General features: G+C 41.9%; 1 protein-coding gene across 2 annotated transcripts in view; it reads right to left on the bottom strand.

The window, feature by feature from the left end:
* slc6a9 (solute carrier family 6 member 9) overlaps positions 1 to 9,609 on the bottom strand; it is an 80,485-nt gene extending 70,876 nt beyond the window's left edge. Inside the window, exons 1-3 of one of the 2 annotated variants that reach the window (XM_088598093.1) lie at positions 9,469 to 9,609; positions 6,875 to 6,949; positions 6,281 to 6,392 (exon numbers count right to left, since the gene is read on the bottom strand). The gene's annotated coding sequence lies outside the window, so the exon portion shown is untranslated. Of the gene's footprint in view, positions 1 to 3,718; positions 3,868 to 6,280; positions 6,393 to 6,874; positions 6,950 to 9,468 lie in introns of those variants that run through there. The other variant, XM_088598092.1, reaches the window with a different exon arrangement.
* Between the last annotated feature and the right edge of the window lie 3,436 nt (positions 9,610 to 13,045).

The raw sequence follows: 13,045 nt of genomic DNA, 5'->3' as shown, positions 1-13,045 counted from the left end.
ACAATACTTTCTATTTCACTTGATCCAATCTTGTTTCATCACCTTTAACAACACGGCTGGATAGCTTGTTCCCACAACCCTTTAGGTCTGTGGATCCCAATCCTGGTCCTAGTGGCTCAAACACCTGTTGGTTTTTGTTCCAGCTGAGCGATCAGTTACAAAATAATAATAATAATAATGTGAACTGTTAGTTTGTTACTTCCCACCTCTTAAGCATGTTAAAGCTTTAACCACTGTATGTTGTAAGTGAAATAAAATCCTTGTGACTAGAAACGAAATGCTAATATTCCCATGTCTTAGATCAATTAAGCCTTCACTGATCTAATGAAAGTGGGCAGGAATGAAAGCCAGCAGGTGTGTGGGTCACCAGGCCCAGAACTGGGAACCACTGCGTTAGGTGTTCCTCCTATTCTTGGTTTAAAACGCACTTGCACACAGTTTCCCACTTGTATCCTCTGGTTTGTGCTTCACTGTTCAGTTAGCATTCCTGTTGGCTCCTATGCAGGTGTGAGATCCCACTTTACTGTAAATAACAGCAAACATTTCGCAGAGACATTTCTGCGTGTATTCTTGTCAGGCATTCAAGGTTAAAGGTGCTCATAACAAGTGTCCTAAACTGGCACTGGAAAAAACAATTCTAGCAGTACCAGTAAAGATGGCAAGGTTTAATAGCCAGGACTCAAGCAATTGCTGTACCTTTATGTGATGTTTATTTTTTCAGGCATAACAATGTAGCGTTTTGTTTTTGAAGGCCAGTGGCCAGGTTAGTAAAACCTCAGTTCAGAGTGCCCCCTGTGGAATGGGGATTGCCCAGTCGAACCCAGGCTATGCCACCAGGAGCGTGTGGATAGGAGCTCCCAGGCCTGCGTGAGGTGGATTCAGAAGGGGTGTCCCTCAGCTTGCGGTGCGCCAACTTAACACCCAATGTTCCATTTATTTTGTCAGTATCACAAAGCTGAGTTCTTCTAATCCACATGCAGACATTACGTTCATTTTCTCACCGATACTAAAATAAAAGCATTAAAGTTCTGTAAACGTATACGTGATGTTACCACACATATCTGTGTACTTTAAAAAAACAAGTTCTCTCTGCTCCCCTTTCTTATGCATAGAGCTATGCTGTAAATACAGTTCCTGTTGTACAATGATGTAAAACGCTCAACAGGAGATTAACAGGCAGTGTTGGCCATTTCACTTTATGTGTAATTTGTGCTCCACAGTACCCCTGCGGCCGTCTGCACCAGCAACAGGGCAGAACTAGCCTGCAATACAGCACTTCCTCGCTGGGGCCCCGATGGCTGATCATCTCAAGCCCAACACATCTCGACAGGCAGCAGCTGCCACGTGTTTCGTCTACTACAGCACCACTATAAATGACAGGGGCTGGAGCTGTAGACTACTTCAGGACAGGGGCACCCATTATCAAAGAAATAAAAATAAAATAAAATCCGGTACATCCATTACAACACGCGTAGCACACTGCTAAACCGCACGAAATTACTCAGGCGGTGCAGGCTTGTAAAGTTTATTTTCCAGGTCATTCGTGAGACATCGGATAGCTGGCGTAGATTTGGCACTACGCTGCGGAACTGTAGCTAACTCGGATCCATTTAAGGCGCAAAAGGATGTTTATACTCCAAAGAAAAAAAGAAACACCTTATGAAATGTAACAATGTAACAACAGTTTCCTTAAAAAGAGATGTAGCCATCCAACTTTTCTCTAAAGCTACAAACTGAAAGTGCATTCCATTGTATTTGTGAGACAATACTTTCTATTTCACTTGATCCAATCTTGTTTCATCACCTTTAACAACACGGCTGGATAGCTTGTTCCCACAACCCTTTAGGTCTGTGGATCCCAATCCTGGTCCTAGTGGCTCAAACACCTGTTGGTTTTTGTTCCAGCTGAGAGATCAGTTACAAAATAATAATAATAATAATGTGAACTGTTAGTTTGTTACTTCCCACCTCTTAAGCATGTTAAAGCTTTAACCACTGTATGTTGTAAGTGAAATAAAATCCTTGTGACTAGAAACGAAATGCTAATATTCCCATGTCTTAGATCAATTAAGCCTTCACTGATCTAATGAAAGTGGGCAGGAATGAAAGCCAGCAGGTGTGTGGGTCACCAGGCCCAGAACTGGGAACCACTGCGTTAGGTGTTCCTCCTATTCTTGGTTTAAAACGCACTTGCACACAGTTTCCCACTTGTATCCTCTGGTTTGTGCTTCACTGTTCAGTTAGCATTCCTGTTGGCTCCTATGCAGGTATGAGATCCCACTTTACTGTAAATAACAGCAAACATTTCGCAGAGACATTTCTGCGTGTATTCTTGTCAGACATTCAAGGTTAAAGGTGCTCATAACAAGTGTCCTAAACTGGCACTGGAAAAAACAATTCTAGCAGTACCAGTAAAGATGGCAAGGTTTAATAGCCAGGACTCAAGCAATTGCTGTACCTTTATGTGAGTTTTATTTTTTCAGGCATAACAATGTAGCGTTTTGTTTTTGAAGGCCAGTGGCCAGGTTAGTAAAACCTCAGTTCAGAGTGCCCCCTGTGGAATGGGGATTGCCCAGTCGAACCCAGGCTATGCCACCAGGAGCGTGTGGATAGGAGCTCCCAGGCCTGCGTGAGGTGGATTCAGAAGGGGTGTCCCTCAGCTTGCGGTGCGCCAACTTAACACCCAATGTTCCATTTATTTTGTCAGTATCACAAAGCTGAGTTCTTCTAATCCACATGCAGACATTACGTTCATTTTCTCACCGATACTAAAATAAAAGCATTAAAGTTCTGTAAACGTATACGTGATGTTACCACACATATCTGTGTACTTTAAAAAAACAAGTCCTCTCTGCTCACCTTTCTTATGCATAGAGCTATGCTGTAAATACAGTTCCTGTTGTACAATGATGTAAAACGCTCAACAGGAGATTAACAGGCAGTGTTGGCCATTTCACTTTATGTGTAATTTGTGCTCCACAGTACCCCTGCGGCCGTCTGCACCAGCAACAGGGCAGAACTAGCCTGCAATACAGCACTTCCTCGCTGGGGCCCCGATGGCTGATCATCTCAAGCACAACACATCTCGACAGGCAGCAGCTGCCACGTGTTTCGTCTACTACAGCACCACTATAAATGACAGGGGCTGGAGCTGTAGTCTACTTCAGGACAGGGGCACCCATTATCAAAGAAATAAAACTAAAATAAAATCCGGTACATCCATTACAACACGCGTAGCACACTGCTAAACCGCACGAAATTACTCAAGCGGTGCAGGCTTGTAAAGTTTATTTTCCAGGTCATTCGTGAGACATCGGATCGCTGGCGTAGATTTGGCAATACGCTGCGGAACTGTAGCTAACTCGGATCCATTTAAGGCGCAAAAGGATGTTTATACTCCAAGGAAAAAAAGAAACACCTTATGAAATGTAACAATGTGTAATTTCTAAATAAAACCGTGTTAATCGGGCGTTCCTTAGTAACTACGTAACGCCTGCAAGGATATTATTGAACCCATTAATAACAACTAAACGTGCATGCACGTATTCTTACATATACGACGGAAATGTTAAAGTTCAAGGTAGTTCTGCAACTGGTATTTGAGGGGTTAAGTCCTGGATAAAAAGATCACTACATATTTTCAGACGTTTGAAGACACAGACTAGTGTCCGATGACTGTTAGGTCCGTCCTGAAAGAGTTAGATTCGTGAGCCCTTACCATTAAACTGGACCCTCCGGTCACCTTCTTGCGCGGCTGCGGAGCGCTCCTCGATTATGACAGCGTGCTCCGAAGTTACATCACTCAGCCCTTTTAAAAAGCGGAACCTCCCCTCTGTTTTACCGCCCCCTCCTTTCTTTCACTGAAATCTGCCTTCATCGCTGTTCGCCGGCCTCGGATGGCGAGGAAAACCCCTCCTCCGCCTTCGGCCCCTCCTCTGCTCGACAGTACGCGACTGTACTGCCCGGACTCCAAAACAAGACCGTGTGCTGGGCGTGTGCAGCCTGTTCACGGTGGTGGATATCTGATTTCCCCTACACACACACACATTACTCTCCCGGGCTGCGTTCCCTTCCTCTTTCTTTGCCCATTTCTTCAAGGCGGACGGGAGGGGACATACGTTATTGGGCCATGTCCCACCGGCCCTCTCGCCCAGCTGAGTGAATGTGTAAGCTAGTTTCAGTCCGGAGCGCCAAGCTCGCCTGCTACTCCGGCGCCCCGCAAAAAAAAAAGCGATTGTTTCTCCTCTATGATCCAGTTATGGATGGATCAGGGTGTGCTTCAGAATTAACCTCCCGTTAGTATAAATTAGGCTTAACTCACAATGCCTACATCAGGGCGAGCGGTGCAGGGAACTAGTTACACCGCAAGTCCACACTTGTCACCTCAATGACAGCGCAGGTAAAGCGTTAGTTTCACGCACCCAGCAACAATACGCAAGACACGTTTTCCTTAATGCCCATGAGGTAGCTCGCAATGAGAGGCACTACAGTAAGTGTCACTTAAAAGAACCAAAAAGGGTTTTTTTTACTGAAGCGATCCGAAAGGGGTTTCCTGGAAAACAAGTGTAACACACGCACGGACGGCAGCGGATTCCGCAAAAGGCCGGAGCGGCCTTAATACATTTGCAGGATTTAAGCTGTAAAATGCTACGGTCAGTAAGGAATGTACTATCACAAAGTACATAGTTGTTCTGGACATATATAGAAACTTCAGCGATGCCCGTTTAGGCAGCACAGCTATAACAAAACGTAACATGCCGGTTTAGGTATCACAGAAATGTCAACACTACTTCTGCCTTAAAACCTCGGCGGTCTGTCTTCTCAGGTTACCTTACTCTATGTGCTGTATTCAGAAACGGACCAGGGTGCAGCGGAGAAAACCAACTGCATCCGAGACTAGAACAATATGCCAAATACGAGCTCATCAGAGTGAAGTGATGAACGCATGTATTCTGGTAAATTAAACTAGCTAGTCCGCCAATCAAAATGGAAATAAAAATCAGCGCTTCATATTATTTTCAATCGGAACCGCACCTGTACAGGAGGAGAGCTCAGGAGGAATCTGCTGTTTGGAAATACCTGGACTATTTTTAATGAACAAGTTATTCCGTTATTTAAAAATAACAAAAGATTCCATTATTTAAAATAAGGCTGCTAGTCTCTAGTAACTACACTTTTTTTTCTTAGAAAAAAAGGCTAATTTGTCAAAGGAGAGCCACTGTAGAACTGATTTTATTCACCGCTGTTGTCCAACAAGAAACTTGTTGCGTTTTTTTCCCCAGGGGACCCCATTAACACTCTGGAATCTGACCAATTTCGGGGTTCCTCAGACACTTGCTTAAAAACCCTTGCCATGGAAGACCTTTATAGGACGTAATCGGAATCAATTACATTTGCAAGCAGGACTTGTGATGACTGCCCAGAGTCCGATGACAATAGTTCAAACAAGTGTGACCAAAAATCAAGCAGGGATTTTTTTTGTTTTACGCTGCAAATAGTTACAAGCAGCAGTGTTATCATATACAGTACTGCCCACGGGGAGAGCCACAATTCATACACATTTGCACAAGCAAAACCTCGACATAATGAAACAGACACCCAGGGCAGGAAAGAATAAGCAGTTTATTCTGGAATCTGGAACCACAGCATCAGCAAATCCTGAGTTTGGTTGGACACTCTGTGCTGCTGCCACCCTTGGGAAATACCCTTACAAGCAAAGGAAGATTACACTGTTTCAATGGGCCAGTTGTCTATAGGAAGTGGGACTCTGATGGTCACTGCAAAGACAAGGGTGGGCATTGCTCATACCTGACAGGCATGCACGAGAGGAGAGCAACACTGACAGTTTTGAAAACTGTACATCATCTCTTGATAAAAAAAAAAAGAAATTACGGCTGAAATACGTTTTGGCAAATCGGAACTGTTCCATTATTATGGAAATTATTGAAATGTAAATCTTGGCTCAAGGGCAGTCAGATCTCTGCTCCTTGGAGGCTCTGTCTGCAGGTTTTCTCTAGGTCTCTCTACAGCAGCAGTGCCTGAAGAGCTGGGAGACACTGTTAAATTTGTCCCCCCCCAAAAAAAACAACACCACAGCGGGCTGATTCAGCTCGTTAAGAACCCAACGGGACTGCACACCTGTGGACACACTGGCCTTCCACCTGTAACATCGCTTCCTAGATATTTAACTTGACCCCACCCACCAGAACCCGAGTCAAACCAAGCCAAACCCACGCGGGACACCCCATGTTACCGGCACACGAGGACAGCCCTCTCCTACCTTCTGATGAGCCAGGGTTCAGCTCAAGCCAGCCTGGACCACCAACCAACACGCCCCCTGACGTGTGTCGACATCAGCCTCTGGAAGCAGGCGTTCACCGCACCGCAACTCACTGCAGGGAAGACGTGACACTACGATATGATCACATTTCATGTGATATTCTCTTATTTTTTTTAAACCCATCACAAATGCAAATACCAATGCGAATTCTGGAAAATCCCAGAGGTGCCGATGGGTATATGGATTTATATGCGTACATCGCACGTGTTTTTGAACAGTACGTGTATGGCAGGAAAAAAAAAAGTTAAAAATGTTAATTTACCTACCGTTTGTCCGACACAACGAAATGCATGTTGCTGAGCCAAACAAAATAATCGCATTAAAATTGTCGGTCTTGCTGTGTTGCTTATGATACTTCTCGAGTCCGGTGTTGCAGTACAGGTGTATATGGAGGTTAACCGCACAATACTAAACATTTTGTTTTTTGTTTAAAATAAATACCTCCTATTCACCACCATCTCCACCGTATAGCAGGAAACAAACTAGTCAAAAAAACAATAAAATAATTGAAATGACAATAAAAACCTGTCTTACCTTCTTAATGCAACTTTTCAGTGCGCATTGTGCTGCTGTCTCTGCACACTCGCGATCAGGCAGTTGCCAAGGTTACTGGGACGCAGTGTATTATGGGAGATGTCGTTCATAAAAGCAGAGAAAGAAAAATAGACACAGGCCACGTTTGTAAATGAGTGTTTCTAAACGTACTGTACGAGCTGCTTCGACGATGGCTAGCTGGCTCTGAGCAGAAAAATCGTGTTACAGCACAAGAAGTAACCTCTGACTTTTATTTCAATTAAACGAGTATTTTTTATGGGACAGTGTTCATTGCACTATTGTAATTGTATGGTTATGAATACCAAAAGCGGACAATAGCAGAAATGATATCAACATCGGTTTATTTAAAGCATACGCATTTTGTATATGTGAATATCCCATATTCAGGAATGTTTTTTTAAAGAGTAATAACTATAACTTCAACTCATTTTCAATATCTGCTTAGTCCAACAGAGGGTTGTGGTGAGTTGGTGCCTAACCTGGCAGGCCATCCCATCAAAGGGCACCCACAAAGATTCACTCATGCAGAAATCCTAAATGGGCTTTGTACCAATATATTAATTGAAATTAAGTTTACAACCTATTCTTTTCAGGACTTTTGACTAAAAAAAGACAAAAACACAAGAAAACACAAGTAACACCATCCACAATTCACAATACAACAAACCTACAATACAACCTCAATGGTCTGAGAATAGATCCCATTATGCAGGGGCCGTATTCAAGACGGAATTATATCATTAAGTGTTTATGAGCTGTGCAGCCCACGTTTACAACACAGTAGTAATACAGCATAACATACAGGCTGAGGTCCACATTCTCGTTGTAAGGGTTAAATCAACTTTTTTCTTCCATTGTACTGGGAATTGTTTAGGAAGAGCAAACTAATGGCTTTTTGAGACAGTGTAATTGTTTTGGACGTTCCAATTAATTATAACTATTTATGAACTATTGCCTTATTAGTAAAATCAATAGTTTTCCTACATCAGCCTTTCACCTATATCCTTTGCAAAATTTTGCATTTCCCAAATTTACATATGTTAAAAAGGTCATAAAATAAAGTCTTTCAGTGCTATTACGCATAACATATGTTTTTGTCCGCCCAATTCCATTCCATAAAATCCTATCACAGTGGTGTGTGGAGATTGTTTTTTGAAAACTGGATGGGGGTGGCACTTTCCAAAGAACATCCAAGCTTTGAGTCTTGTTTTTATCCCTTGTCTCTAGGTGATTGTAAACAGTAATGACTGGGATACAAAGAACAACCAGGTTTTCCAGCAATTTGCTGAAATGACCATGCATTAATGATTAAACTCAATGCTGCATGTTTTGATTACATCTTGCAAAATATGAACAGAAAACAATAGCTCCTGCATATGCCAGCCAAGTGCTGCCACATTATGTCAGGTTGATTTGTTGAGTGGTTGTCCTAGTTGGTTTCTCTGAAAAACAGGCACAGCATTCTAAAAGAAAAGAAGGGTTGGGCTAAGAAGAGAGTGGGGAAGTTTGGTATTGCAAAACTGGTCTTTCAGTTTATGGCTGGCATTCTGAAATCATCCTCAGAAGCCAGAAATGTTTAGATTAAATTGTCAGATCAAGTACACAGCACTAATCTGACTTCCATTTTAAATCCTGTGTCTAAACTCTACTTAAGGAATCTGATTACAAAGCCCATTTCAATCAGAAGCATATGGAGCCCTTAACTCTCCAGGTTTCTCTGTGAAATTAGAAACCTTGGACGATCTGCCAGTAATGGGTTGATATGGAACTGAGTGACTCTGCTACAGAGAAAGCAACGAGTTCCCTCAGCAATGTAGCACACAATGAGCCAAACAGAAGTACTGTGGGCATTGCTGTGCCGGTATTGAGTTCACTCATCGGCAAAGACTGGAATGTCCAACAGAGTAATCAAGGGATCATTAAGATCATCTCAGATTTTTCTGCCCAAGTGCCGAGCAAAAATTTTCAAAATCACTTTTTATAAAATCTCACTGATTCCCCCCCCCAAAAGGATAAAATTGAAAAACAGCTTTGTTAGAATAATAGGTTTTATAGCTGACCTCTAAAGTCATCTGAATGCATGGGGTATACTATATATATTGGGTGCACTTAGGTTTATAGACTATGCACCCTGTTAGGTCTTCTGCAAAAACAGAACTTCCATCGAGTCAATTCAAATCAACTATTTGGGAAATTTGTTTTAAAAGAAAAAAGTAAGAGAAATGTACCTTATATCATCATAAAATGAGCAATATAACTTACAAAGTACAGTTTCAAGGAATTATGACTGAGAAAACATCTGCTGTACTCAACCAGCTGTATTTCTTTGCAAAAACCAATACCCATGCCGTTTTCTTCCAAATAAAGCATGATCCCATTCCAATTTATCAGGGGAAAGTCTGATGCAAGTGCATAATCGGGCATCTACATAGCCTTGTATCACATGAGCACAGGCTACTTTTTACTCAGAGAATGCAAAGGCAATGGAATTTCACTGCAGTAAAACAGACATAGTATTTATTTGCAAATAATGATTGTTTCGTGGAAACAAACATTAATTGACCCTCAGCTACCTGTAACAGATGTTGATGCCACCTCATTGGAAGCAGAAGGCTTAGGCTTTTGCTGTAGGGGGATCTTCCACTGTCTGGGATGTGTCTCTGTAGCTGGAAGTACCTGGCAGTGTGTGTGTTGGAATACCAGCAGATGCAGAGCTGCAAACATTACATATATACATATATATATATAAATAAATAAATAAGGAGGCTCAACTTCACAGAATAGGAAACATTTTTGCCTTTTAAACACACTAGCTTTAGGCACTATTGCTTATCATTAGCTCCAGGAGCTCAACTCTGAGACAGATTACCAGTTTTAGGAGAACACTGACTGGGAGATCTCCACAGAAAGCCTCTCTGAGCAAAGGATAACAGCATATTATATATTATACTGAAGCTACTCAGTATATACTGTAACACTACATGAAGATCACTAGAGGGGCCATCTTCCAAGCAATTTGTCCATGTAGAAATAGCAGATTAAGGTTTACAGTCAGATGTTTGATCAGATCAAACTGCTTGGTCACACCTCAATTCGCATCCCTGAATTAAGCGAATTCTGAGAACATTAGTCAGAGTTACCAAACATCCTTGGAGAAAATATCCCCACCCACTTCTGCTTCTTCTCATCCTAGATCAGGATGACACCCCTGCTCTCAACTCCTTCTTGAACACATTCATTAGTACCAGCATGCAAGCTCCACATCTGTAGTAGCTTAACGTCTAATGTTTCACAATTAATAGTGTCTGGCAAGTCATGTTCTAATCATTTAGAAACCCTTATTACAGTAATTCTAAAAGAAAAAAGCTGTATTCAGCAAAATACTGCTGTTTCATCACTGCAGTTACTAGTAAGAACAGAAATACAAAGAAGGATTTTTACAGTTCCTTATTCCAAGAAATATACGAACTTACTATCCGTTGAACACATTAACTTTTGTAAAGTTAAAAGAATCATGATTAAAACCACTTGGAAGTCATAGAAAAGTAAAAAACATAGATACACCAGTTTCATGGTGTTGGATGGTATCAGTCAGACGTGAAGGGAAAGTAGGTTTCTAGAATCTTCCACATTCCACAAAGACTGTGGTCAAGTTGGAAAGCTTTTCTTTTTATTTCTTTAACCTTCCTCAGGTCAAAGGCCAGCTCTGAGCTGTGTGTGCATATTCGGAAGGGGGAGTCTGCTTTACCTTTTAGGAAGGCACACATTTGTTCTTTAGGTTCTGTGTAAATGTAATAGATACACTCCTAATCTTACTCATTGGATATTTTGGTTTATCTTGATCAAATCAAAGAGGGGGAAAAAAAAAAAAACCTCAGAAGCCACATCAAAGAAAAATGAAGTGGGTGCACCGTTGTGACTAAGCCAACCGATTAAAATGTCACCAATCATTAGCGCGCAAGTAAAAGTATTTTACACTGCTACGCAAGAAATGGCACTTGATTGGAAAGTAATGGTGATAGCCTGTCTTCTGAAACACACATTTTCAGTAATTCCATAAATTACCCTGGGGCCCAAACATTATCTAGCACAGTGCAGTCAATAAAGGCTGTCTGGATTTGATCATTCAACCAATAAATGGACAATAATGACAAAACAATCTCCACAATTCCTCAACATTTTGCTATAATTTGTTGATGAGGGCACTTTAACAAACTCAAGGTCACTTGAGCGCAACGGCAAAAAAGCAGCCGAGAACTGCAGTCACGCAGTTGTAGAAAAAAATATTCCGTTTAAGTGCTCTCATAGGACAATACAAATATATTCTTCTATATCCATGCCCTTTATGTCACAGAATCTCAGGGAATTGTTGTTAAAAAGAAAGCAAACCATTAAAAAAAAAAGTTTACAATTTACTTAGCATTTCTGATAATGAGTAGGAGGCAAAGAATGGACACAGCATAGCTTTAGAAAATACCTGATCACAGTATTAACTTAATAAAATAACTTGGTTGCAGTATCCTGGACAAGAGGACATCTTTTACCCTATTAGAAAAGAGGGAGAAATAACATTAAGGAGATCCCACCATTGCATTTTGAATGCAACATCAAATGCCAACATCACAACGGAGAAAGGCTTCCTCTGGTATTTATAGATCTTCAGGAAGTCTTGTCAGCGAGAAGCACAAGACAGAGCTGCAGAGATGAAGGAGACCTCGGTTATCATTCCTTGCAATTTCACATCAAAAACAAACTTGTTACATTTGGAACTAGATTAGAGGGGTACCATTTTGTTGCAATTGCAACTTCAACAAACATCCCAAGTTGCACGTCTTACAACACTTTGCGCCAAATGACTGACACTCCCAGAGAGCCACATTTGTTTTTAAGAGATCTGTCCTGGTCTTTCAGCCCCCTACAGTAGCTCTACTTTGATAAACAACAAGGCTCTTAATCTGTTCCTAGTACCAGATCAGCCACCATTCTTCCACTTACTAACTCCTAGCTAATCCAGTTTGGCCAGGGACACTATTTTATAATCAACCTCACACAGCAGCAAGTTCTTATCACACATTCCAAGAACACTCAGTTGTCTGCCGATAAGACAAAGGCAGCATTTCCGAATCAACCTGTACCATCTACAGTAGACTGAGCTGCGAGGAAAGTCCTCTGCTACATTGCCAAGTGAAGCCCAGTTCCTTCAGGTCCTCTTGTACTCCTCAGTACGGACCTAAGGCGTATTTTCTGAAGTATCCATAATTGTCTACATCTCACAGGCCTGTAAACCAGCTCTACCCATGACTAATGATTACTTTCCCACACTCCACAAGGCAGTTCTTATTCTCCTTTTACTTTACAAGCCTGGAGTCTAGACATAAACCGAACTCCTTTCCCTCCTAACAGATCTTATAAACATTTTAATTCACCCAGAGGTGTGGCTAATCCGCATTAGGCCTATCACACCAGCTGCTTTCCCTCAAGTAAAAAGTCACTCCTTCTGAGTTCTTATTACTCATTCAGAGCAACTGTGTCTCATTTGGGGAAAGGGGGTTCTGTCAATTAAAAGAAGGCAATGCTGAGCAAGTCTCTCCAGACCTAAGGACATTAACCCTAAATCTGTTCTATGCTCGGAAACATTTTCAATTAACTTCCACAGGAATGTGCTTATATATTTGATGTATTTGGAGCGGGATCGTTCATAACAGCGTTTGCTGCTGTTCGTGGTTTTGTTGGGCCAGTAGATGGCACTCTTCCCCCTGATCTAGGATCTCCAAACCATAGCCAACAACTGTTTTTGTACGGAAAGAGTTCCTGACAGTTTGGTTATTGAAGATGCCGAGGCACTTTCCATACTGTGCCAGTATGAGTAGGGTGTTGAAATGATCTTGGCTAAACTCCACCCGCAGCCTGAACAATTTACTCCACCTACATTTCTCCGCTTAGTCCATTTCCCACTTCTCGCCAACAGCCTCTGTGGAGCGGGGCGTCTGGTGCAGAATTTATGTGCTGCGCTTCGCTATTGCATACCACCTGAAGCACTTGGTGATTCTTCGGGTTGAAAGGTGCAACTAATACAACGAATGATTAGAACCGTGACGCGAGTATAGAGACCAAGTGATAGAATAGTGAAAGGCTGCCCCCGTGTGGTAC

Source organism: Lepisosteus platostomus, chromosome 11, assembly GCF_059453375.1.
Source record: "Lepisosteus platostomus isolate fLepPlt1 chromosome 11, fLepPlt1.hap1, whole genome shotgun sequence".
Taxonomy (NCBI): Eukaryota; Metazoa; Chordata; class Actinopteri; order Semionotiformes; family Lepisosteidae; genus Lepisosteus; species Lepisosteus platostomus.
This window is presented reverse-complemented; position numbering and strand designations above follow the sequence as displayed.